Source organism: Triticum dicoccoides, chromosome 4A (genome assembly GCF_002162155.2).
Source record: "Triticum dicoccoides isolate Atlit2015 ecotype Zavitan chromosome 4A, WEW_v2.0, whole genome shotgun sequence".
Classification (NCBI taxonomy): Eukaryota; Viridiplantae; Streptophyta; class Magnoliopsida; order Poales; family Poaceae; genus Triticum; species Triticum dicoccoides.
Genome location: NC_041386.1, coordinates 212,257,230 through 212,263,144, shown reverse-complemented (window position 1 = coordinate 212,263,144; position 5,915 = coordinate 212,257,230).

Sequence of the window (5,915 nt, the reverse complement as noted above, 5' to 3'; positions counted from 1 at the left end):
GGATCAAGTTATCTACAACCGGACATTAACAAATTCCCATCTGCCCATAACCGTGGGCACGGCTTTCGAAAGTTCAAATCCTTGTAGGGGAGTCCCAACTTAGCCCATGACAAGCTCTCACGGTCAACGAAGGATATACCTTCTCCCGAGACATTTCGATCAGACTCGGCATCCCGGTTCTACAAGACAACTTCGACAAGTTAAAACAAATCCAGCAACACCGCCCGAATGTGCCGACAAATCTCGATAGGAGCTGCACATATCTCGTTCTCAGGGCACACTCAGATGAGCGCTCCATACAACTAAAACCAAACCTCGAGTTTCCCCGAGGGGGCGCTGCACAGGACTCTAGTTTGGACCAACACTCAGAGGAGCACTGGCCCGGGGGGGTTTAAATAAGATGACCCTTGGGCTCCGGAAACCCAAGGGAAAAAGAAGGCTAGGTGGCAAATGGTAAAACCAAGGTTGGGCATTGCTGGAAAAGTTTTATTCAAGGCGATTTGTCAAGGGGTTCCCATTATTACCCAACCGCGTAAGGAACGCAAAATCCGGGAACATAAGACCGATATGACGGAAACTAGGGTGGCAAGAGTGGAACAAAACACTAGGCAAAAAGGCCGAGCCTTCCACACTTTACCAAGTATATAGATGCATTAAGATAACAAGATAATATAATGATATCCCAATAATAAACAATGTTCCAACAAGGAACGATCTCCAAACTTCACCTGCAACTAGCAACGCTATAAGAGGGGCTGAGCAAAGCGGTAACATAGCCAACCAACGGTTTGCTAGGACATCGTGGGTTAGAGGTTTGACATGGCAATTTGGGAGGCATGATAAGCAAGTGGTAGGCATCATAGCATAGGCATAGCAAAAGAGCGAGCATCTAGCAAAGCAAAGATAGAAGTGATTTCGAGGGTATGATCATCTTGCCTGCAAAGTTGTCAGAGTTGACTGGATCCTTGAAAGCAAACTGAACGGGCTCCTCGTTAGTGAACTCGTCTCCCAGCTCTACCCAAACAATACAAACAAGCAAAAGGAACACAATCAACCACGTGCAAATGCTCGAACAACGTGATGCAAACATGGTATGCTATGCGGGATGCGATATGTGATGCATATGCAAGATTTGAAAAGGAATGATTGAACCTGGCCTCAACTTGGAAATCCAAGTGTGCCACTGGAAAGGTGAGGTGATTTCGGTTGAAATCGATATAAAGAACACCGGAATCGGATGCACGGTTTGGAAATGGCAAGCAAAACAAATATGGCACCGGTCTGCGATAAACAGCAAGTAGCCATCTAAATGCATCAAGATAATTATGCTACAGCACTCAAACATGGCAACAAAATACATGGCAGGGATCCACTCATAATGCTTGACAAAAGATGAACACTGATCTACGGCCAATTAATCCATTAACAGATTCAAACAAGCATGGCAAAAATGCAAATGATAAACAGGTTTCAGACTTAGTGAAATTAACACTAGTCTGGAATTTCAGATGAGGTAGCACACTTTGGAGCTTGAAAACTATATGCTACAGGAACTTAACATGGCAAATCAAGGCATGGCTTGGAGCTACTCAAAGAGCTTAACAAAAGTCCCTTAGTGACCTTGAGCCTAAAGGGATCAGAAAATACAATTGCAAGCATGTGAACATGGCAAAAACATAAACAGATTACAGACTTGGTGAAAAACTGGAGCATGCAAATATGATAGCAAGTAGGCATGTTCACGAGCTCGATGCACTCACTACAGAGCACGGCATGACAATCTAAGCATACACCCATCAATAATACACATTATATAAGCTAGACATGGCAAGAACAACAACATAGCATGCACGGATCAACAACAACATCCTCGGCAAAATCGCTAACAAGTAGACGATCTGCCAGGAATTACGAAATAGCAAAAGTAGAGCTCGATTCACTCAAGCTAGGGTGCTCCACAAATGCAAACAAAGACATGGATGGATAGAGCACCACAAGATTAACAAAGCATCCTTAGTGATCATCCTCAAAAGAGGCACGGATCACTAGGAAACAACATGAACATATGGCATATTGATAAAAACAGATCAAGGACTTAGAGAAATTCTAAGTCCCTAAAATCAGCATTAACGAATGCACCACTTTGCAAGCTTGTGCTAGTCACCACACATATCACAAAAATACAAGGATAGCACCTATGTAAAGATGGCAAAACATATAACAAAACTCATGTAGAGCTCAAGAGCATATCATGCACACATTAATCATGGCAAAAATGACAAATAGCTATTTGGGGCAGCAGATCTGACAAATAACTCAAATAGCTCTCTTCCAACAGCATTTCGGGAATCAAGATGAACTCAAATGAAAATGATGCAATGAGATGAAATGATGTACTCTCTGAGACGAACATGTATGCAAATGCAATGCACATGATGACATGATATGAGATGCATGACAACGACAACAACACACGGATACAAAAACCCGAACCCGAGGAAATAAAATAACTTAGCGCCAGAAACGACAAGAGTTGGAGTACATATTAAGTAAATTACATCCGGGGTGTTACACATATGGGTTGTAATCTTCGAAGAATACGTGCTCGCCGAAGAAATCATCAGCCTTGAACTTGTGCTTCCGTGAGAAAGGATCCTTTGGCTTCGGCAGAGGAGTGCCAGTGAGTTGCATCACGACCTCAGGAATCTCAATCGCAGGTTCTTCAGGCTGAGGAATTTCTGGTTCCTCCTTAGTGGCAGTCTGCGTCGTTGGTTGTTCAGCAGCAGCAGTTTCTTCAGCGCTAGTGGCTGGAATTTCCTCATGGACAGATGCAGTGGGATGAGTTTCTTCAGAGCCCATGTGAACAGTTTGTGTGGGGGACTGAGGAATTTTCTGTAGAGGGGTGAATATTGGAGAGTTTGGATCTGACTTTCCCAGAATTCATCACTGATTACAGGTGTGGAGCAGCCAATGTCCACATCTTCATCTTCCATTTCTTCAATGCCAGCCTCTTCAGCTGTGAACTGAGGCATAGGCGAGGAGATGATAGGTGTTGAAGGGATTGCATCCACTTCAATTTCTTCATCTAACGGTTCAGACGAAGCAGCAGAAGGAGTTTCTTCATCCGATCCGCTAGGTATCACATATTCTTCACCAAAAGGAACAAGGTCCTTTGATGGCCTGGTTGAGATGGGAACAGCATCAATCGGATTTGCAAACGAACTTGTCATAGGCTTCATTTTCTTTGGAGCTGAAGAATCTGAAGCAGCTGATGCTTTTCTTTTCTTCACTGCAGCACGCTCTGCAGCCTTGGTCTTCTTCACATCTAATGCAGATGGAAGGATTGGAGTTGAAGTTGGTGCAGGAGCAGCTGAGGAATCTGGTTGACTTTCTTCAGGCACAACTGATGCAATTGCCCTGAGTTCTTCAGTTTCTTCAGGCACACCACTAGTGGGTGCCCTGGCAATTTCTTCAGCGGCTGGAATGCAGTCATCAGCCCTGGAACTCACATTATCTTCAGCAGCCTGATTATCATTAGCGGTGCTGGCATTTTCTTCAGTAGGCTGAGCAGATGCTTCAGCCTGGGAATTTCCTGTTGCGTTGGGGCTGCAACATTGGAAGTGAAGTTATTCGCAAGTTTCACAAAATGAACCTTGGCTCCAAGCCAATCAGAGCGATATGTGTCAAAGTTATCACTGAGTTTCTTAATCTCAGTCTGAATAGTGACAAGTTCTTCAGTTGTCATAGAGACAACGTTTTTCTTCATATAGCGCTCTTTCTTGATCTGCCTGGCCTTCTCAAATTTCCACTTTTCTTCTTGAATGAAGTGGGTCAGCATGTGACTCTGGCCAGGAGTCAGCTTGAAGTCAGGCAAGGGAGTGTTGGGGTCCTTGTGCCAATTATCAATGTAGTCGAGTATCAGCTTGGGATCGAAAAGCAGTGGCACTTTTGATCCTTTGGCTCTAGCGGCCCTGACTTGCCTGTCTCTGATGATTTCTGCAAGTTCATCATCATCAGCTTCGTCTTCATCAGATGGCACTTGGAAAGCGACTTGATTCTTTTGAGGACTTGGGCGAGGACCTCGTCCAGCAGTGGCCTTTGTCTTCAGCAGTGAGGGGCCAGCTGAGGAACTTGGTGCAGCTGAGGAACTAGCTGAGACACCTGAGGCAATGGAGATGTCGGCAGTCCTTTGGCACGAAGCGAGATGCACAGGTGCTGAGGATTTGGTCGGAACAGCTGAAGGCTTTGGCGGAGGAGCTGAGGACTTTGGAGGAACAGGAGCAGCATGAGGAATTGGCCGTGAGGGCTTTGATGATTCTGGCCGTGAGGGCATTGCTGAGGAACTTGGCCTGCGTGCAGGCTTCTTAGACATAGCCTTCTTTGGCTTGACAATAGAGGCCTCAGCAGAGGCAGCAGCAGCGGCAGAGTCTTCATTGAATTTCCTCACTGCTTCTCTGGCTTGCTTAGCCAACTTGGTTTGTCGCTTGGCCCATTCATTAGGATAGTCCTCACCGCGCTTGAGGCTGGTGGGATCTGCTATTTGGCCAGGTGCCAATGGATCTCTTGGGCATGGAAGATTGAGTGTGAATTTCTTCATGTACTTAGGAGTGACATATCTGTATTTCCTCCATTCTCTTACCCATCTCCTCTCTATCCTCTGTTTGCGCACTTTGCGCTCATTCTTGGTTTCTTTAGTAGGTGTGCAGTACCCAGCATATATGTCATCAGGGATTTCAAATGATGTATTTACCTCAGGCCTCTTTCCTCCCTTCTATGGCATTTTACCATCAGCCATTTTCTTCAGTTGAGGAATTTGAACAATTGAATTCTCTGAAGAAGTATGCAACTTTTCTTCGAGGAACGCTGCAAATGAGTTAAGTTGATGAGAACCTAGTGATTCAGCAGCTGACATGTGTACCTGTGAATAGAGTATAGTTGCGAGGAATTTGGAGAGGTCATATGTGTTCTTAGAAGGTTTTTCAAAAAGAACAAGTTTGAGGAATTTGACCAGATGAGTCTTGAAGATTTTCACTAAGCGTTCTTTGTCTTAGGTTCCAGAGTTGTATAGATCGAAGATCCACACAATTGAGGAATCTTGAAGAAAAATGATGCTTAGAGAAACGAATCAAGAACAGATGACTTGTGAGGTGTTCAGTGTGTGAAGATATGAAGAAAAACACTTTTGAAGATTTTGTAGATAATCATTCGAATCAATGAGGGTAGTAAAAGTAACTTTTAATTACCATGGATGAAGAACACGATGAACAGTGAAGTGAAGAGGTGAAGTTCGTCTGTGCAGATCTTCCATGCCCTAACTTGGCGGAGGAAGACGGCTACGGCGGCGGTGGAGTGAAGATTTCCACGGTCGGCGCGAGTACGTCGGCGACGAGGTCGAGGCAGTGAAGCTCTTCCTCACCGACGGCGATGAAGTAGTGGCGGCGCTAGGGTTTTAGAAGCTCGAGCTGGAGAGAGAGGTCGCACAGAGTAAAAGAAGTAAGGAAGGGAAGGAGGGGTATTTATAGTCACGGTGAAAAACTGCTCGCCCGAAGAAATTGGATGAACGTGCCCCTGACCCTTCTCATTCGCATGACATGTGTCACCCACGTAGTGAGAGGTGGAGATCATGTTAGATCGTGGGTGAGTGGATAAGTGTATCGTGGGATGCAGAACGGTTTGAGCGGCAAAGCCGAAAATTTAGATAAGATAGGTTTTAAAGTTCCGTTCGCAATTTCTTCCGTTGACAAGGACACAGTGAAGATTTTGAACGAGTTTCAAATAGAACGCACATGAAGAATTTGTGAACAGATTGGGTTGAGTAAAGCATAGAGGGGAAGGGTCCGATCACATTCACTTAGCAGAAAACCAACTTGAAGAAATGGCAATAAGTGAATGCTGTAGAGGACATAAACTCATAT